At 43.1% G+C, this 22,589-nt stretch overlaps 1 protein-coding gene across 9 annotated transcripts in view; it reads left to right on the forward strand.

Moving 5' to 3' along the window:
• LOC132818064 (coiled-coil domain-containing protein 9-like) overlaps positions 1 to 22,589 on the forward strand; it is a 292,055-nt gene that overhangs the window by 238,328 nt on the left and 31,138 nt on the right. The window lies entirely within an intron of this gene.

Genomic DNA, 22,589 nt, shown 5'->3' on the forward strand with positions numbered 1-22,589 from the left:
AGTCCTGATTGCCTTCCTATCGGAAAGATGTTGTGAAACTTGAAAGGGTGCAGAAAAGAATTACAAGGATATAGCCAGGGTTGGAAGATCTGAGGAGGCTGGGGCTGTTTCCCTGGAGCGTTGGAGGCTGAGGGATGACCTTGTAGAGGTTTACAAAATTATGAAGGGCATGGATAGGATAAATAGACAAAGTCTTTTCCCTGGGGTCAGGGTGTCCAGAACAGAGAGCATAGGTTTTGGATGTGAGGGGAAAGATATAAAAGAGACCTAAGGGGAACTTTTTCACACAGCGGGTAGTATGTGTATGGAATGAGCTGCCAGAGGGTGTGGTGGAGGCTGGTACAATTGCAACATTTAAGAGGCATTTGGATGTGTACATGAATAGGAATGGTTTGGACGGATATGGGCCGGGTGCTGGTAGGTGTGACTAGATTGGGTTGGGATGGTCGGCATGGGCGGGTTGGACCGAAGGGTCTGTTCCTATGCTGTACATCTCTCTGACTCTAAAATCCAGATATTACTACCCTCGAGGACCTCCTTTTTAAATTCCTGCTTAACTTTCTATATTCTCCCTTCAGAATCTCACCCTTTTAAGAAGCATTACAAAATTTGAATGGCTAGGATCTGAAGTGTTCTGTGTTATAAAGACCAGCTTGTTGATTTTTTTTTAAACGCATACAATAAGTAGAACTTGTTATAGTGATTGGAGCCACTTGTTAACTATTAGATTCTTGCTTAGGTTGTTAATCTGGGCCAATCAGCAAAACCCAGGCTGACCGGAAGATTTAGCATCTCCTCATTTCAGGGGACCGACTCCGAGCTGGCTAGTTGCAGCTAGTGTCCTGTGCACAAGTAAATAATGGATGACTTGGTGATGGGACACCAGCTTCTGTTATTTCACTCATGTTCCCAGAATAATATAATTAGTCCACTGAAATTCCCTCAAGATTTGAGTATCCAATCTTTTTTATGTTGATAATTCATTCTGGAATTAGACTGTTTAATGAACACAAATTAAATCAGATCGAAGTTGTCTAATAGGACCAAAGCCATATAGACCTTTGTTTCCCATCTTATACAGAAATAAAATATAAAAATAGTATATTTTCTCCACAGGTTGGTGTGGAGAAAGAGTGACCAGCTGGGTTCACTGCATATGGTATTCACTGTGAGAACTAAATCAAAGTGCATGGTCTTGGCTTTTCCTGAAAATATATGTGAGAAACTGGACACACCAACATGACAGAAGAAGGCTGTCCATCAGGCTGCATGTCTTAAACTGTACTGTTGACTACAGAATCATGAGCGAGAACATTTGTTTTCTATCCTAGTGTATTTAAATATCTGGCATATTGAGGCCCAAGATTTTCCTATGTATGCTTCCAGTATGCAAGGCTTCGTTCATAAAATTTGTTTTTAAGGTACTTGGATTTGATTTAATTTGGCTTTGTGTTCAGAAAACAGTCAATTCCAATTTTGTAAATAGTACAAGGTATTAACACAGTTAAGATTTTTAGATATTTATTACAAAGACCATGAATGATTAGAGCTGCCCTGTTCAAATTGACCAGTTTGAAATCCATGTAGGAAATTATAACTTGAAGAGAGTCTGCAGGCAGAGGTGAGTATAGTGGCCATCACTAAGGAGAAAGTGTTGGGAAGCTGAAAGGTCTGAAGGTGGATAAATGACCTGGACCACAGGACTACACCCCAGAGTTCTGAAGGTGATAGTTGAGGAGATTGTAAGGCATTAATGGTGATCACTCAGAAATCACTGGAGTTAGGGAAAGTTCCAGAGGACTTTAAAATGGCTAATATAACACACCCTAAAAGAAGGGAGGCAGGCAGAAGATGGGAAACTACCCTGACCTCAGTCTTTGGTAAGATTTTAGAGGCCATTATTAAGGATGAGATCGCAAAGTACTTGGAAGTGCACAGTGAAATAAGACTGAATCAGCCTGGTTTTTCAAGGGAGATCACGCATGTAAAGTCTGTTTGAATTATTTGAGGAGGTAACGAACAAGTTTGACAATGGAGGGGCAGTGAATGTGACCTGTTTTGGTTTCCAGAAGGCCTATGACAAGGCTCTGCATAGAAGGCTGCTAAATAAGTTGAGAGCCCATGGTGTTCAGGGTAAGGTACTGAAAAGGGTAGAGGATTCGCTGACAGTGGGGATAAAGGATTCGTTTTCAGGATGGCAGCCAGTGACTAGTGGAATTCCATAGGGGTCAGTGTTGGGGCCACAACTATTCACATTATATGTTAATGATCTGGATGAAGGAACTGAGGGCATTGTTGCTAAATTTACAGACTACACAAAGATAGGTGGAGGGGCAGACAGTGTTGAGGAAGCAGGGAGGCTGCAGAAGGAGTTGGACAGGCTAAAATAGTGGGCTAGGAAGTGGCAGATAGAATACAGTGTGGGAAATTGTGACGTTATGCATTTTGGTAGGAATAATAGAGGCGTAGACTATTTTCTACCTAGGTAAAAACAATGACTGCAGATGCTGGAAACCAGATTCTGGATTAGTGGTGCTGGAAGACCACAGCAGTTCAGGCAGCATCCAAGGAGCAGCGAAATCGATGTTTCGGGCAAAAGCCCTTCATCAGGAATAAAGGCAGAGAGCCTGAAGCATGGAGAGATAAGCTAGAGGAGGGGGGGGGTGGGGAGAAAGTAGCATAGAGTACAATAAGTGCGTGGGGGAGGGGATGAAGGTGATAGGTCAGGGAGGAGAGGGTGGAGTGGATAGGTGGAAAAGGAGATAGGTAGGTAGGACAAGTCCGGACAAGTCATGGGGACAGTGCTGAGCTGGAAGTTTGGAACTAGGGTGAGGTGGGGGAAGGGGAAATGAGGAAACTGTTCAAGTCCACATTGATGCCCTGGGGTTGAAGTGTTCCGAGGCGGAAGATGAGGCGCTCTTCCTCCAGGCGTCTGGTGGTGAGGGAGTGGCGGTGAAGGAGGCCCAGGACCTCCATGTCTTCGGCAGAGTGGGAGGGGAAGTTGAAATGTTGGGCCACGGGGCGGCGTGGTTGATTGGTGCAAGTGTCCCGGAGATGTTCCCAAAAGCACTCTGCTAGGAGGCACCCAGTCTCCCCAAAGTAGAGTAGACTGCATCAGGAGCAACGGATGCAATAAATGATATTAGTGGATGTGCAGGTAAGACTTTGATGGATGTGGAAGGCTCCTTTAGGGCCTTGGATAGAGGTGAGGGAGGAGGTGTGGGTGCAGGTTTTATAGTTCCTGCGGTGTCAGGGGAAGGTGCCAGGATGGGAGGGTGGGTTGTAGGGGGGGGCGTGGACATGAGCAGGTAGTCACAGAGGGAACGGTCTTTGCGGAAGGCGGAAAGGGGTGGTGAGGGAAATATATCCATGGTGATGGGGTCTTTTTGGAGGTGGCGGAAATGTCGGCAAATGATTTGGTTTAAGCGAAGGTTGGTAGCGAAGGAAGGTGAGCACCGGGGCGTTCATCCCCTCCCCCACTCACTTATTGTACTCTATGCTACTTTCTCCCCACCCCCAACCTCCTCTAGCTTATCTCTCCACGCTTCAGGCTCTCTGTCTTTATTTCTGATGAAGGGCTTTTGCCCAAAACGTCGATTTCGCTGCTCCTTGGATGCTGCCTGAACTACTGTGCTCTTCCAGCACCATTAATCCAAAATATTTTCTACCTAGGGAAAGGTTTAGAAATCTGAAGCGCAGAGGAACTGAGAATCCTAGTCTGGATTCTATTAAGGTTAAAATGCAGATTACAGTTGGCAGTTAGGAAAGAAAGTGAAGTGTTAGTATTCATTTAAAGAGGGCTAGAAATCAAGAGCAGCAATATACTGCTAAGGCTGTATAAGGCTAAGGTCAGACTGCATTTGGAATATTGTGAACAGTTTTGAGCCCTGTATCTAAGGAAAAATTGTGCTGGTTTGGAACGGGTCCAGAGGAGGTTTACAAAAATGATCCCAACTTTGAAGGATTGTCATATGAGGAGTAGTTGAGGATTCACCTGAGTCTGTACTCCATGGAGTTTAGAAGAGTGAGGCAGGAATCTGATTGATACTTAGAATACTGAGAGGCTTGGATAGAGTGGATGTAAAGAATACATTTCTATTATTAGGGGAGACTAGGTGCCATGTGCACAGAGAACTTAGAGGCAAAGGAATTTCTTCAGCCAGAGGTTGGTTAATCTGTGGAACTCATTGCCACAGAGGGCTGTGGAGGCCAAGTCATTGAGTCATTTAAGACAGAGATAGATAAGTGTTTGATTAGCAAGGGGATCAAGGGATATGGGGAGAAGGCAGGAGAATGGGGTTAACAAACATAACAGCTACAATTGAATGACAGAGTAGACTTGATGGGCCAAATAGCCTAAAGTCACACCTAAGTCTTATGGTCTTTTGATTTCTAACATTAAACGTAAAATGTTTGAAACCAAACTACAGATCAAGTAGAATTTTTATAGAAAGAAAGACAATTTAATGATAGCCCATTGATATTCTGTTCTGTCAGCATACTGGAGGTTACCATAGACAAGAAATTGAACTGAACTCACTGTATCAATACAGTGGCAACAACAACGAGTCAGAGGTTAACAATACTGCAGTGAGTAACCCACGTCCTGACTCCTAAAGTCTGTCCACCATCTACAAGGTACAAGTCAGGAGTGTGGTGAAATACTTCTCACTTGCCTAGAAGATTACAGCTCTAAAAACACTCCAGAACAAAGCTCACTTGACTGGCACCACATTCACAAGAATCCACTCCCTCTACCACTGACACCCAATAGTAGCGGTATATGTTATTTACATGGTGCACTGCAGAAGGCTACTTAGATAGCACCTTCCAAACCCAGAACCACTTCCATCTAGAAATATAAGGGCAGTAGATACATGGGAACACCATTCACTCCAAGCCACTAACCATCCTGACTTGGAAATATATGATTGTTCTTTCACTTTCACTGGGTAACTATCCTGGGCAACTCTCTGTAAGGGCATTGTGACAGCATGTGAACTGCAGCAGTTCAAGAAGGCAGCTCACCACATCTTCTCAAGAGCAACTAGGGATGGGTAATATCTCCATCGGAACTGCAAGTCATCAGGCATGTTGTAGCCTTTAAGCAAGGAGAAAGGAATAGTTTGAAGACAAGAAAGATTGAGAAATAAAAATTAGTTTTCAAAGACCAAAGGCAGTGGTAACAGGAAAAGAAAAAAATCAAAAGCCGTGGTTTTCACTATTTCAGATGAAGTGTGGAGAGAGTGTGCTAGGTTTTATTCTGTGTAATGCTGTGCCTAACATTACAAAAGCTTGCTGGATCACAAATTAATGAACTTGTTAGGAGCTGATTGTGCGCTTCCTGGTCAGTAACAGGACTCAAGTGGTGTCCTGGCTTGCCAGACCAGCAGTCCAGCCAAACTCTTCAAGACATCTCGTAGCAAGCCACTAAGTGTTTCCCTACACCTTTAACTGGAGGATCAAGTTGTGGAGGGGAATAGGCAGGGAATTGCTTTCTGAGACCACCCTTTGTCCCACATCCATGCCTCCATTGTCCCCAGATTGAGGCAAAGCAAGGTCCTGAAGATGGGCTCATGCCCGAAACGACGACTCTCCTGTTCCTTGGATGCTGCCTGACGTGCTGCGCTTTTCCAGCAACACATTTTCAGCAAAGCAAGGTCCCCCTCTCTTCAGCCTTAAATCTGACATGCAGGTTGCCTTGGTTACCTAGTCAGAAAATCAGCCACTCCTGACCTGTGGGAATAATCTTAAGCATGGAGTGTATATATTAGATGACTTAAGGTGAATACTGGTGAATCGCAAAAATTCCTGTGGACCTTCTTCTCCAGTACTGAATTGGTGAGGTGAGAGAGAGAGCAAGAATCTCTCTAGGACTAACTTATCTCGTGATTTTCTCTTCTTATCATCTCTCTCACCATCTTCATGGAGGGGAAATTGTGTCCAAGGAAACAAAAAGATGTGCCTACAGCTGATTTGCTGCCACTGGAAGGAAGAAAACCAAAACAAGCCATGCAAGGAAAGCAAAATGGGCACCAAGATTGTGATTTGAAATTTTGAAAGTCAATATTAATTCCAGAAGGTTATAAATTGTTGAATTGAAAAATGAGCTGCTATTTTTGAAGTTTACTTTAAGCTTTGCTGGAACAGTGCAGTATGTCAGCATAAGAGCACAGTGCAGATTGAATAATGCTTGCACACTGAATGCTGACATTCTCGAAAGCATTTCCTTGATTTTCATCTTCCCAGTGTAGAGGAGACCACATTACGAACAGAGGAAACCCAATTAAAAGTGGTTCACCTAAATGACTGCCTCACCTGAAAAGAGTGTTTAGGGCCTTTGACATTGAGGAAAGAGGAAGCAAAAGTTCATCTCCTGCATTGCATGGAAACATGCTCGGGGCAGTGAGGCAGGATTTAGGGGATGATTGAGGATTGGACCAGGGTCTCAGAGGGAGCGATCTAGATTCATAGAACACAGAACCAGACCCTTTGATCCAACCAGTCTGTGCTAACCATAATCTCATACTAAACTAGTCCCACCTGCCTGCTTGGCCCATATCCCTCCAAACATTTCTTATTCATGTACTTTTAAACTTTGTAACTGTACCCACATCCACCTCTTCCTCTGGAAGTTCATTCCACACACAAATCACTCTCTCTGTTTAAAAAAAATGCCCCTCATGTCTTTTCTAAATCCTTCTCCTCTCACCTTAAATATTTGCTCCCAGTCTTGAAATCCCCCATCCTGAAAAGCCACCTGCTATTCACCTTACCTCTACCCCTCGTGACTCTATAAGGCCACGCCTACTTATCCTCAACCACCTACACTCCAGTGGAAAAGTCCCTTTGCAGCCTCACCAAATAACTAAAACTCTCCATTCCTAGCAACATTCTGGTAATTGTCTTCTGCACCCTCTCCAGCTTAATGATATTCTTCCTGTAGCATTCTCTTTGGCATATTGAAAGGAGATGTGAAGATTTGTTTAATGACTATTTTGTGCTGAGGATGGTGGAATTGGCCAAATATAATCTGTTAAACATGGACACAGGTGAGGTGGGAGGTCAAAGGTCAAATTTTATTTCTGGGCTGGATAGGAAGGAGTGACAGCAGAAGTACAGGAAATAGAGCTGACATGGTGATGACTCTGTCCACCACAGTGGGTGAGAGTTGCTGTGGAAATCCTTAGCTGAGGGAAAAAAGAGATCTCACAAGCACTGTTGTTTAAAAAAAAATCAGAACTGTTGGAGTCAGTGGACTTGTAATAAGTGTTAGAGGAGAAAGTGAGGACTGCAGATGCTGGAGATCAGAGCTGAAAATGTGTTGCTGGAAAAACGCAGCAGGTCAGGCAGCATCCAAGGAGCAGGAGAGTCGATGTTTCGGGCATGAGCCCGAAACGTCGACTCTCCTGCTCCTTGTAATAAATATTAGTCAATACCTATCAATACCCTGGAAATAGAGGCAGAGAACCAAAAGAAAGGGAAGAGCTAGTGATGGTGTAAATGAAACTGAGAGAATGGTGGGATTTATAAACCAAGTTGAAAAATCTTTTCAATTCAGAGCAAGAGCAGTACACTGCATCTACACACTCATCAGTATACTGTTGTATGGGTTGAGGGAGTGGGCCTGAGTAAGAATGGAACAAGAAATGTTCCACATACTTAAAAAAAAAAATGCAGGTGTAGCTAGATATCTACCTTGACAGCTTTTATTTGAAGGAAGGAAGTAGAATTAAAGAGAAATTGTCCATTATGGGATGAGGAGGGTGAAAGTTAATGGTGACTGTTTGGGTTTCTGTTAAAAGAAGAAGCTGAGTGCAAAACTATCCTGGTGGGGCTTGAAGATGTAGAGAGATTGGTCATCCATGGTAAAAAGGAGATAGTTCAGCTAGGAAATTGGAAAATTTTAAAGAAATGGAGGGCATCAGAGAGTTACAAATCGAAATGGGAATTCACTGGACAAGGGGAGACAATATAGTATAGAGCTAAGAAGAAATCAGTTATACAAGCTGAAATGCTAGGCTAGAGAGCAGTCCTCTTTATGGATCTTGGGCGGGAAATAGAATTATAGTGGGGTTGGAGAGTTAAGAGCAGTAAACTGTCAAGGAAAGATCACTAGAAGAGATGAGATCAGTGACTGTTCTAGAAACAATGGCTTGATATTCAGTGATGGGTTCCATGGTCCATTGCGAGTTGGGAAAAATTGCCAAAGTTGGGACTCAACTATGCAGGTTTTCCAGGTATAAATTGCATCCTCTTCAAGCAGCAGATTGGATAACAGCTTCAGGATTAGATCTGAGGAATGGAGTTCAGAGTGAGACAGGTTAAAGTGAGAGAGTGGAGTAGAGAATTGAACTGGCTGATGTCATACTGGTTCAGTTGGGTAAGAGGCCAATAGGAAGGTTCCAGGAGAAGGGATGATATTGGAAATGGTTTCAAATATCTGGTCAGTGGGAGGACTTCTGGCCCAAGGACGTGGGCACAAAATCAAACAATCATAGAATCCCTTCAGTGTAGAAACAGGCCATTTGGCACACCAAGCCCTCACCAACCCTTCGAAGAGTATCCCACCCAGACCCATTTACCCTACCCCTATTACTGTACATTTCCGTGATTAATATGCCTAGCCGACACATTCCTGAACACTATGGGCAATTTAGCAGAGCCAATTCACTTAACCTGCACATCTTTGGACTTTGGGAGAAAACTGGAACACCCGGAGGAAATCCACACAGGCACAGGAGAATGTGCAAACTCCACACAGACAGTCGCCCAAGGCTGGAATCAAACTCAGGTTACTGGCATTGTGAGGCAGCAGTGCCTCACCACAGCGCCACCAAGCCGAGATGGAAGAAGTGTAGATTAGATTAGATTCCCTGCAGTGTGGAAACAGGCTGTTCAGCCCAACAAGCCCACATCGACCCTCCGAAGAGCAACCCACCCAGACCCATTTCCCTCTAACTAATGCACCTAACACTATGGGAAATTTAGCATGGCCAATTCACCTAACCTGTACATCTTTGGATTGTGGGAGGAAACTGGAGCACCTGGAGGAAACCCACACAGACACAGAGCGATTGTGCAAATTCCACATAGACAGTCACCCGAGGCTGAAATTGAACCTGGGACCCTGGTGCTGTGAGGCAGCAGTGCTAACCACTGAGCCACCGTGCCGCCCCAATATTATGTTCAATATTATGCTGAACTTGAAATTCATTAATGTAGGGGTGGCAGAGGATAAAGCTGAATTTTTGGCTAAGGACAAAATGTTCAGCATCGGGTGAGGAGGAGTGTTCAGAAGTATTGTGAACAACATTGGCAAGGAAGAGAAAGTGAGCACTGCAGATGCTGAAGATCAGAGTAAAAAAAAACATGGTACTGGAAAAGCACAACTGATCAGGCAGCATCCAAAGAGCAGGAGAGTCGACTTTACAAGCTGGCATTTCTGGCAAGGGTGCATTGGCAAGGACAAGATAAGAAGAAGAGACATGATCAAAGGGAAGGGAAGCAAAGAGGAAGAGGGTTCTGGAAGATTGTCAGTACCCATGCATTGTTTGAGCTTATGATCCTTAACACCAGAAAGAATGAAAAAGTATCAAAAGACAGCTTTGAAATTGAGTTGATGATGCAGAAAAACAAGGTTGAGAGTGTACATATGGTGAGAATGGCTCCAGCCTCCATTTGTTCAGAGTCTGGGAGATCTGGGCAAATATTACTGAATGTGATTGAAAGTGACTGAAGACTATATTAGACTAGATAAAGGAGATTAGATAAAACAGATTATTTTTATTAGTTGATAGGATGCAGGCAGTTCTCACTAAACCAGCATTTACTTCCCATCCTTATTTGCCCTTCAGAAACTGTGGGTTACAGCCTGCTTTAAACGTGTATCTACTGCCATTCTCCTTCTGGATGGAAGTGGTTCTGCATTTACAAGTTGATGTTTAAGGACCCTTAGTGAATTTCTGCAGTGCATCTTACAGATGGCACACACTTTGGCTACTGAGTACCGGCGGTGGAGGGAGTGGATGTTGAAGGTGGTGGATCTGATGCCAGTCACCAAGTCATAGAGATGTACAGCATGGGAACAGATCCTTCGGTCCAACCCGTTCATGCTGACCAGATATCCCAACCCAATCTAGTCCTACCTGCCAGCACCCGGCCCATATCCCTCCAAACCCTTCCTATTCATATACCCATCCAAATGCCTCTTAAATGTTGCAATTGTACCAGCCTCCACCACTTTGGGTTGTTCTATCCTGGATAGGATCCAGCTTCTTGAGTGTTGTTGGAGCTGCAGATGAGAGACAAGGTTTCAGGAGACAGTAGGTGAGTTACTTAACAAAGAACTCTCATGCTTTGAACTGTTGTTGTAACCTCAGTATTTAAATGTTTGATCCAATTCAATTCAAAGTCAGTGATGGCTGCTGCCTGCCCCCCCTCCCAGGACATAGATAGCGGAAGATTCAACAGTAATATCACCATTAAATATCAAAACATAATGGGTTCTCTCTTGTTAGAGATGGTCAATGCCTCGCACTTGTTCAGCACAAATGTTGCTTGCCACTTATCAGTCCAAACCTGGACATGAACTGCTTCAGTATCTAAAGATTGATGCTGACACTGTGCTACACAGTGAACATCCTCATTTCAGACCTTATAATGGAAAGTAGACCATTCTTGAAGCAGCTAAACATGGTTGGACCTAGGAAACTACTCTGAAGAATTCCTGCAGAGACGTTATGGATACTTAAACATATGAACTCCAACAACTAAAATGTATGGTAGGTATGACTCAAGCTAGCAGAGATCTTGGCCCCCAATTCCATTGACTCCAGCTTATCCAGGGCTCCTCGATGCTACAGCTGGTCAAAGTTGTCTAAATGTCAAGGACAGTCTTTAGATTTAACATTTTTGTTCATTCTTGCACTACTGTAATGAGGAAAAGAGCTGAGTGGCCCTGCCGGAATCCAAATTGAGTGTCAATGCTGCTTGATAGTACTGTCAACCATCCCTGTTTTCACTTCGATCAGCTTGCTGATGATCAAGAATTGATGGGCCGTGTGGTAATTAGCAAGTTTAGATTTGCCTTGATGGTGATCGCATGAGGGGCATGGATAGGGTAAATTGGCAAGATCTTTTCCCTAGGGTGGAGGAGTCTAAAACTAAAGGGTATAGGTTTCGGGTGAGAGGGGAAAGTTTTAAAAGGGACCTAAAGGGCAACTTTTGCACGCAGAGGGTGCGCATATGAAATGAGCTGCCAGAGGAAGCAGTGGAGGCTGATACAAATGTAGCCACATTTGAAATACTGCATACAGTTCTAATCGCCACATTACCAAAATGATGTGGGTGCTTTGGAGAGGGTGCAAACGAGGTTCATGAGGATGTTGCCTGGTGTGAAGGGTGCTAGCTATGAGGAGAGTTTGAATAGATTAGGATTGTTTTCATTGGAACGAAGGAACCTGATTGAGGCCTACAAAATCATGAGAGCTTTAGACAGGATAGCAAGAAACTTTTTCCCAGAGTGGAGGATTCACTTACTAGGGGTCTTAAGTTCAAAGTGAGACGGAAAATGTTTAGGGGAGATGTATTTGGAAAGTTCTTCATGCAGAGGGTGATAGGTGTCTGGAATGCGCTGCCAGGGGAGGTGGTAGGGGTGGGAACAATAGCGTCATTTAAGATGTATCTAGACAGACACATGAATGGGTAGGGTGCAAAGGGATACAAATTCTTAGAAAATAGGCAGCAGATTTAGATAGAGGATATGGATCAGAGCAGGCTTGAAAGGCTGAAGGGCCTGTTCCTGTGTTGTAATGTTCTTTGTACAACATTTAAAAGGCATTTGGATGGGTATATGAATATGAAGGGTTTAGAAGGATATGGGCCAAGTGCTGGCAAATGGGACTAGCTTAGTTTAGGACTTCTGGTCAGCATGGACAAGTTAGACTGAAGGGTCTGTTTCCATGCTGTACATCTCCATGGTTCTAGTCTTGCTTGGCAGCTTCATCAAGTTGACAACTCATTTCCAGATATACCTCGTGCTGCTCATGGCATGTCATAGAGAATGTCTATTTACCTTATCCATGTCCCTCATGATTTATAAGGTCACTCCTCAGCCTCCAACAATCCAGAGAAAACAGCCCCAGCTTATTCAACCCCTCCATATGTCTCAAATCCTCCAACCCTGGCAACATCCTTGTAAATCTTTTCTGAATCCTTTCAAGTTTCACAACATGTTTCCTATAGGAGGGAGACTAGAATTGCACATAATATTCCAAAAGTGGCCTAACCAATGTCCTGTACAACCTCAACATGCCCTCCCAACTCTTATATTCAATGCTCTGACCAATAAAGGAAAGCATACTAAACACCTTTGTCACTGTCCTATCTCCCTGTGATTCCACTTTCAAGGAACAGTGAACCTGCACTCTCAAGTCTCTTTATTGAGCAATATTCTCCAAGACCTTACCATTAAGTGTATAAGTCCTCCTCTGATTTGCCTTTCCAAAATGCAGCACCTGACATTTATCTAAATTAAACTCCAACTGCCACTCCATTGGCCCATCTGATCAAGATTCCATTGTACTCAGAGGTAATGCTCTTTGTGGTCCACTACACCTCCAATTTTGGAGTCATCTGTGAACTTAGTAACAATACCTCCTATGTTCATATCCATATCATTTACATAAATGACGAAAAGCAATGGACCCAGCACTGATCCTTGTGGCACACCACAGGCCTCCAGTGTGAAAAGGAACCCTCCACCACCACTCTGTTTCTTCTACCTTCAAGCCAGTTCTGTATCCAAATGGCTAGTTCTCCCCGTATTCCATGTGATGTAACCTTGCTAACCAGTCTACCATGAGGAGCGCTGTTGAACGCCTTACTGAAGTCTATATAGATCACGTCCATTCCTCTGCCATCATCAATCCTCCTCGTTACTTCAAAAAATTCAATCAAGTTAGTGAGACATGATTTCCCACACACAAAGCCATGTTGAGCATCCCTAATCAGTCCTTGCCTTTCCAAATACAAGTAAATCCTGTCCCTCAGGGTTCCCTCCAACAACTTACCCACGACCAATGTCAGGCTCACTGGCCTATAGTTCCCTGGCTTTTCCTTACCACCTTTTCTTCCTCATGTATTTTTCATTGAATCAGGTTTGATCCCTTGGCTGGATGATAGTGATGGATTCAGGGTTTCATGCACAGTTACCAAACACTGTGTGTATGCATGTACATATGTACAACCTTATAATTTATAATCTATAAATAAGATGCTTTTTATTAATTTACTATAAATAATCTCTTACACTCTGTTTCCAAAATGTAACGCTATTTGGCACAAGCTCACTTACTGGGAATAGTCTTATATCTCTGATGCTTATAAGAAATTAATTGCAAAAATTGGCAACACTCCAGAGTTCTTAGGTTTAATTCTGCCAATGTTACATCATTTTCCTCAATACTTAATGTTTAAAGTGAGTGAAACGCATTATGATACAGCCTTTCAAATGCCCAACAGCAGCAAAATTCAAAGTAATTCTGCAGGACCAAACTAACCACCAAATAACAAATGTTTAGTTCACAAATCGCTTCATAATTCAGTGATTATTTTTCAAGCTAATGTATCTTCTTGCAAGATTACCCATGCTTTGAAGAGTAATAGATTGGGACCTTCCAGTACATAAGCACCCTCATTACATTAGAGACAAACGTCATCTTATCATGCAAGTTAATTTACTATGCTATGGCCAACATTAAAATATATCCTCAAATATGGAAATAAACCAGGATATATCAGTTGTCCAAAAAATGTTGTGGCTATCATTTTTGTGCGGGCTATATCAGGGAGAGAGCCATCACTTCTGCCTTTCAAGTGATGAATGGTCTCTCGCACAGATGACATTAGGAGGAATACAAAGGGATATTAATTTATGAAGTGAATAAGCAAAGTTCTGACAAATGGAGTATGGGAACAGGTTCAAGTCACTGACTATGCATTTAATTTTTCTTTTAGATTTGTTAATGAAATATCAGCATTACTGGCTAGGTCAAGCATTTATTGCCAATCCCTAATTGCTTTGAGAGCAGATAAAGGCCATTCATATAGATGTGGATGTGGAATCACACATAGACAAGACCATTTAATGATGGCAGATTCCTTTTTCTAAAGAGCACGAGTGAAACAAATGACAATTGATCATAGTTACAGAGTTGCCATTAGGCTAGCCTTTCACTGCAGATTTTTTATTGAATTCAGACTTCACCACCTGCCGGTTTGAACCTACAACCTCAAACATTAGCCTGGAGTTCATGATTACTAGTCCAGTAACATTGCCACTGTGCCATTGTTTCCCCAACTGTGGCCCTGCAGCAATCCTTTTCTTTACACCCTTGCTGCAAAACATTATGACTAATCATTTATTAAAGTCAACTCCCACTGCAGTCAGAGGCTGAATTAAGGTAAGTTTTGTAATGAGTTTAAGTATAATAGAAAATACAAAAGAAAAGAAAATGTTTTAAAAAAAATTATATTGAGGCAAAAATTCAGTAGTAGCATTGTAGTCAAGAGGAAGGATATCAATTCACCAGACAATCATAAAAACTCGAAATTGTCACTCACTTGAACTACTGATTGCTTTCTGCTTGATGCTGAAAACCTTCCAAACACCTCTGTTTCTGAACACCTCTGTGTTTGTGCACAGAGTCAAGATCAATAGTCCTAGAGATTATCTCTACAAACCAAGGTGTCAGATTTTTAAGATAATAAAGAGCTAGAATGTAGAGTTTATTCACCTGGAGGCCTCTGCACTTCTCCTTCACTGTGTCTGCCCTTTCTGCTACTGCTGTTTCTCACCCCTGCTCCCCAACCCAATCCATTCATCATCCTCTGAGTTTATACCTGATTCCAGCTCCAGCCCAGGGAGTGTGGTTCGTGACTGTCGGTGAGCATTGCTAAACAAAACCTCCTACTGCTTGTAGTTGTCCTCTTCTCCCTCATCAAAGCTCATTCGCAAGGTGATGGCAGCAGTGAAACTAGCCATAACAACAGCTGCAGTTCTTCCAGTCATACGTTCTATCAGTCCTGCCCTTACTGCACCTTCATTAATCGATTCTATCTCTTACAAGCAACTTAGGAGAAAGGTAACTTTGTAGTTGCTGAGCCCAAGGTTTTGTACTTCGGAATCACAAAACCTGCGACTGAAGCAGCGGCTGCTGAAAGATTCTGTACTCATGTAAAGGAATAACATTGCTATCATTCTTAACCCCCTTACTTACTCCCTCTCCTTCTCTTACTCCTCGCCCCATCCCCCAACACCACCACTCCAGTGCACTTTATACCTGACTGGAAAGAAATATAAAAGACTAGTTAAGTGAGTGGGCAACAAAAAAACTATTAGGATATAACATTGGAAAGTGTGAGATTATTCATCTTGGTTTTAAGAATAGAAAATCTAACAAGGGGGTAAATTGCAGCATGCAAGTCAATCATTTAAAACTGAAATGAGAAATTTTTTTGCTCAGGTTGTCAATCTTTGAAATTCTTTACGCAGAGTGTTGTGGATGATCTGTGAGTAATTATATTTATGGTCAAGATAGACAGTTCAGATCTTTCAGGAAGTCAAGGGGAGTGTGGAGTAGATGGAAGTGTGAAATTCAAGCCTAAGATCAGCAATGATAGTTTTTGATGACAGAGTAAAAAATGAGGTCTGCAGATGCTGGAGATCACAGCTGAAAATGTGTTGCTGGTTAAAGCACAACAGGTTAGGCAGCATCTCAGGAATAGGGAATTCGACGTTTCGAGCATAAGCCCTTCATCAGGAATGAGAGAGAGTAGCCAAGCAGGCTAAGATAAAAGGTAGGGAGGAGGGACTTGGGGGAGGGGCGATGGAGGTGGGATAGGTGGAAGGAGGTCAAGGTGAGGGTGATAGGCCAGAGTGGGGTGGGGGCGGAGAGGTCAGGAAGGAGATTGCAGGTTAGGAGGGCGGTGCTGAGTTGAGGGAACCGACTGAGACAAGGTGGGGGGAGGGGAAATGAGGAAACTGGAGAAATCTGAATTCATACCTTGTGGTTGGAGGGTTCCCAGGCGGAAGATGAGGCGCTCCTCCTCCAGCCGTCGTGTTGTTATGTTCTGCCATGAATTATATGGTCATGTAGTACTCCTCCTACCTGTTGTGCTTGCATGTTTTTGTATGGTACTTTTTATTCTCCAAAAATATACTTTATTCATAAAATTTGTGAACGGAAACATGACAGGAGCATTTTAATTTGAATATTACTGAATTTGCAAGCAAACTCAGCATGTACAATTATAACAGTCGTTAAATTTAGCAAATCCATTCCACATCAGCTATATGCAGGCCGAGACAAAACATTTCAAATTATAATTACAGAAATAGCTGTCTATATAAAAATCTTTTCAGTATGTTTCACTCTGAATGTCTGGTACCTTTTCAACATCTGTGGTTTACACCATATATTGTTTGTGAGGCACATAGTGCAAGAGGTTCTTAATTCCCAAGCCAATGCTGTACTATGACTGAAAGGGCTTAGATGATGACCTTTTCTCCACTGTGCCTTTTCAAGAGCTGCTCCAATTTTTGGTGCGTCAGTCAACACTAAGTCCTGGACTTGGGGTATGCCAATCTGTGACACTCAAATCCAGGTCAAAACCATGCACGAGACTGACCAGTTGCAAGGAGACCAAAGAGTCTTTCAGAGTCCTCAAGGTGCAGTAAACATATATCTCAGTTTGGGTCCAAGGAAAGAGCCTGAGGAGAACAGTCTTCTGTCACAGACCTGTTTCGGATGAGCCTTGACAAATTTCTGTCCAGAAACATTTCGTAAAGAAGTGAACAGTTTCTTGGAAACAGTGAGGACTGCAAAAACTGGAAAGTCAGAGTTGATAAGGTGTGGAGCTGGAAAAAGCACAGCAGATCGAGCAGAATCAGAGGAGCAGGAGAGCCAATGTTTCAGGTCAGAACCTTTCATCTGGTCCTTTTACTGTTCCTTCCCCATCACTGTCATCTCGAGGGCAAAGTGCGGAGGATGTGACACTCTGAGCATGTAGGAAGGATTTATCAGCAAGGGCTCATCTCATCATAAGCCAAGCTCAGGCCAGGAAGCATTCTGTTCATGGAAATAACCAACAGAGTCTGCTTTCTTCTTTTCCCAAAAGGGCCTTGAGGATGTTTCATGTCGAGCATTGGTCAAAGATGTTTTCCTGCATAAACTCCTCCACAAAGGATAGGTCATAGGGCACGGCTGAACAACGTGTTCTGCAGCAGACCCATTCTTTGCAACAACAGGGATATGTAGAACTGCAGCAAATAGTGGCACTCAATGTTTATATGTTGAGGGTCTATGCACAGCTGGATGCAGTGTTGGCCGTCGGGATGAGGCAAATTGTTGGCTGTATTCTTTCCCTTCTGCCTAGAGTTTGTACGTAGTACCCCAGTGAACGTGGTCCATCTTTGACATCTAGATAAAGTGGAATGTGTCTTGGAAGATCCCCATGTTATAGGAGGGAGGATTGGGTCATTTCTCCATCATACACAGCAACACCCGAGCACTTCAGGACTGATTATGGTGTCCGCTCTGTTAAAAGTGTGTCTTTGGTATTGAAAAGAGCAGTACTGAATCTGAATGACACTGTCATGTCATTACTTATTGTGCGCTTGATTTAAAAAGCAAATAAGAAAGAGCATATTGATTTCCTTTAAACTGAAATGTCTCCCTCTAGGTTAATATGACTCATTCTTGCAACTGTATGTAAGGGCTAATGCAAATTAAATTAAATCACATCCTGTGTTTTCTAACAGCGGTATATTCTAGGTCACTTGGATATTGATTACAACTAGTTGATAAATTATTTACATCCTATATAGTGAATATTAGGTTGATACAGTACTTAAACCTGAGTCCCACTGAATATTTGGCAGTCTAATAATTTTTCAGTATTTCTCTAGTGCATTCTCTTGGGCGGCACGGTGGCTCAGTGGTTTGCACTGCTGCCTCACAGCACCAGGGTCCCAGGTTTGATTCTGGCCTCGGGCAACTCTCTGTGTGGAGTTTGCACATTCTCCTCGTGTCTGCATGGGTTTCCTCCGGGTGCTCCGGTTTCCTCCCACAGTCCAAAGATGTGCAAGTCACATGCTAAATTGCCCATAGTGTTAGGTGCATTCGTCAAAGGGGAAATGGGTCTGGGCAGGTTAATCTTCGGAGGGTCGGTGTGGACTGGTTGGGCCGAAGGGCCTGTTTCCACACTGTAGGGAATCCAATCCAATCCAATCTAATCTAATTGAAGGTCTTGTGGTTTGAAGGGAATTTATGAATTTCTAATGCATCAAAATTGCAATAGGCACCATTGAAGCAAGTCACATTTTTAAGAGTTGACTTTAGCTGCATCCCACTTAGTGCTTCTTTTTCTCAGTTACTCATGGGATATGGGCATCACTGGCTGAGCTGGCATTGATGCACGTCCCTAGTTGCCCTTGAGAAGGTGGGAGTGATCTGCTTTCTTGAACTGCTGCAGACTATGTATTGCAGAGACGCCCATGATGGAGAGAATTCCAGAATCCCAGTAACAGTGAAGGATATACTTTCATGAGAGGATGGTGAGTAGCTTGGAGGGGAGCTTGCAGGAGGTGGTGTTCCCATTTATCTGCTGCCCCTGTCTTTCCAGATAGAAGTGGTCATGGGTTTGGAAAATGCTGTCGAAAAAGCCTTGGTAAATTTCTGCTGTGCATCTTGTGGATTGTACGCACTGCTGCTACTGAGCATCTGTGGTGAAAAGAATGGATGCTTGTGAATATGCTGCTAATCAAGTGGGCTGCTTTGTCTTGAATGATGTCAAGCTTCCTGAGTGTTATTGAAGCTACACTCATATAGGCAAGTGGAGACTATTCCATCACATTCTTGACTTGTACCTAATGGCCAAGAGAATCAGAAGGCATGATTCCTAGCCTCTGACTTGCTCTTGTAGGCACTGTACTATATGAAGAGTCTAGATCAGTTTCTGGTCAGTGGTAACCTCCAGGATATTGGTCACAGGGATTCAGTGATGATAACATGATTGAATGTCATTTGCCAGGCATTTGTGTGGCATGATTACTGCTTGTCAGCCTAGGCCTGAATATTGTCCAGCTTTTGTTGCATTTGAACAGGGACTGCTTCAGTATCTGAGCAGTCACATGGTGTTGAACATTTTGCAATCATTGACGAGCATCCCTTCCTCTGACCTTATGATGGAGGGAATATCATTGACAAAGCAGCTTTTTCCCTTCCAAAGATGACTCCTTTATTTCACACCAGGCATACAGGTAAATTGCTGAATCTTTTAAAATAATTTTTAAAATAGTCCCAACTGTCATGCAAAGAAGGAGTTAATTGATTCATAATATGTTAGATTTCCTATGTTGTTCCTGCAATCAAATGTCATGATTTTAAATTTCTTTGCTGCATTTATATGACATAGGCATTGTTCTACTGATAGGAAAGTATTTTTTTATTCATTCGCAATTTGCAGATATCATTGACTAGGTCAGTACTTTTTGCTCATTCTTAATTGACCAGAAGGCAATTAAGACTCAACCACATTGCTGTGGGTGTAGAATCACATTTAAGCCAGACCAGGTAAGGATAACATCCTGAACAGATATTAGTGAGCCAGATGGGTTTTCTTGACAATTGACAACAGTTTCATGGTCATCATTAGACTCTTAATTCAAATTAAATTCAAATTCCACTATCGACCTTAGCAGGATTTGAACCAGGGTTCTGAGAACATTAACAAAAAACGACGAAACTCAGCACTTGTCGGGAGAAAGAAAAGTTAATGTTTCAAGTGCAGTGACTCTTCATCAGAACACTAGACTAGAATCATTGGACTTGAAATATTAAGTCTGCTTCCGCCTTACAGTTGCCACCAGACCTGCTGAGTTTCTCCAGCAATTTTGTTTTTGTTTCTGATCTCCAGTATCCACTGTTCTTTGTTTTATTTCCCAGACATTATCTGCATTAATAGTCCCATGGTAATACCACAGGGCCATCGTTTCCCCTTAAAAATATTAATGATTAGATTAGATTCCCTACGGACCAACAAGTCCACATCGACCCTCCGAAGAGTAACCCTCTGACTAAAGTACCTAACACTATGGGCAATTTAGCATGGCCAATTTACCTGGCCTGCACATTTTTGTGACTGTGGAAGGAAACCGGAGCACCCGGATGAAACCCATGCAGACACCGGGAGAATGTGCAAATTCCACACAGACAGTCACCCGAGGCCAGAATTGAACCTGGGACCCTGGTGCTGTGTGGCAGCAGTGCTAACTACTGAGCCACTGTGTCGTCCCTTCAGTATCTGAGCAGTCTGACATTTTAAAATAAAATTCTGCCTAGCTTGAATGTCTAGCTCTATGACTACAAATTTTTCCCGGCTTTGCTGCTCAGGTTTTGCTCTTAGTTAAAAGAATATACCGATTAATTCTCAAAAAGGAATGTATAAAGCAGATTTAACAATAAAATTATTTATCCAGCCATCATCTTCAGAATCAAATTATGGCTGATAGGAAAAATAATTTTTAGAATGTTCTCTGTTCTCCCTGTGGTGATGTAAATTAATTCAGAGGTTTCCTGGTCCTACTCCCTGCTGACTCAAAACTTAATTTGAAAATATTCCTCGTTTTACCTCTAAGGTCCCACTCCTACTCCAGGCTACAGCTGCAAAATTATTTTTTAAGAAATCTTCCAAGCAAATTGCAGCCTGTAGTTAACCGAGAAAATCTCTGTTGTTACATGAATTAATGTGACATTCTTTGGTTAACTCCTATCTACTACTGTGGGCGGCACGGTGGCCCAGTGGTTAGCACTGCTGCCTCACAGCGCCTGTAGACCCGGGTTCAATTCCCGACTCAGGCGACTGACTGTGTGGAGTTTGCACGTTCTCCCCGTGTCTGCGTGGGTTTCCTCCGGGTGCTCCGGTTTCCTCCCACAGTCACAAAGATGTGCGGGTCAGGTGAATTGGTCAAGCTAAATTGCCCGTAGTGTTAGGTAAGGGGTAAATGTAAGGGTATGGGTGGGTTGCGCTTCGGCGGGTCGGTGTGGGCTTGTTGGGCCAAAGGGCCTGTTTCCACACTGTAAGTCTAATCTACTACAAATTAGTGCAGCAGAGGAAACTGTGTGCAAACCTGATAGTTTAGTGAATGCAGTAACTAATGTGTAAACAAATTAAGTTCCTTTCTTGCAGTTTAGACGATAAGCACATTCTACCACGAGGTTGAGGTAGTTAATTAACTAACTAGTTGATTTCTCTAGCCTCAGTTCATTTGGCTTGAAATAAAGTGTTCTTAACTTTGTTTGGATGGAGCAGATTTTTTCAGGTGTGTCCAGGGAGCATTCCTGACACAGTATGTAGATAGGCCGGCTAGTGGGGAGGCCATGTTGGATTTGGTGCTTGGCAGCAAACCAGATCAGGTGTCAGATATAACATAGAACATAGAACAATACAGCACAGAACAGGCTCTTTGGCCCACGATGTTGTGCCGAACATTTGTCCTAGCTTAAACACCTATCCATGTACTTATCCAATTGCCGCTTAAAGGTCACCAATGATTCTGACTCTGCCACTCCCACAGGCAGCGCATTCCATGACCCCACCACTCTCTGGGTAAAGAACCTACCCCTGACATCACCTTAAATTTATGTCCCCTTGGTAGAAGAGCATTTGGTGATGATGATCACCAACTCCGTGACTTTTACTACAGGCATGGAGAGGAATAGGAGCAGATGATATGAGAAAGTATTAAACTGGGGGAGGGGGAATTATGATGCTATTAGGCAGGAACTGTGGAGCATTAATTGGGAACAGATATTCTCAGGGAAATGCACAACAGCAAAGTGGAGGTTGTTTCAGGAGCACTGGCTGTGGGTGCTGGATAGGTTTGTCCCACTGAGGCAAGGAAGGAACCTTGGATGACAAGAAATGTGGACAAGAAGAAGGAAGCTTACTTAAGGTTGAGGAAGCAAGGATCAGCCAGGGCTCTGGAATGTTACAAAGAAGCCAGGAAGGAACTGAAGAATGGACTTAGGAGAGCTAGAAGAGGGCATTAAAAAGCCTTGGTGGGTTCGATTCAGGAAAACCCCAAGGTGTTCTTCACTTAAATGAGGAACAAGAGAATGGCCAGACTGAGAGTAGAGTCTAGATTAGAGTGGTGCTGGAATACTCCTGATGAAGGGCTTTTGCCCAAATCGTCGATTTTCCTGCTCCTCGGATGCTGCCTGACCTGCTGTGTTTTTCTAGCATCACTCTAATCTAGACTCTGATTTCCAGCATTGGCAGTCCTTGTTTTTACCTAGACCGAGAGTAGAGCTAATCAGGGATAGTGGAGTGCCTAGAGTTGGAGAAAATATGGGAGGTCCTTAATGACTACTTTGCTTCAGTACTCAGTAGTGAGGGGGACTTGTCATTTGTGAGGAAATGGGCTGATATGCTCGAACAGGTTGATGTTAAGAAGGAGGATGTGCTGGAAATTTTGAAAGATTGAGGATGGGAAAGTCCCCTGGGCTTAGTATACAGAAAGGTGG

The sequence above is a fragment of the Hemiscyllium ocellatum genome, chromosome 8 (assembly GCF_020745735.1).
Source record: "Hemiscyllium ocellatum isolate sHemOce1 chromosome 8, sHemOce1.pat.X.cur, whole genome shotgun sequence".
NCBI lineage: Eukaryota > Metazoa > Chordata > Chondrichthyes > Orectolobiformes > Hemiscylliidae > Hemiscyllium > Hemiscyllium ocellatum.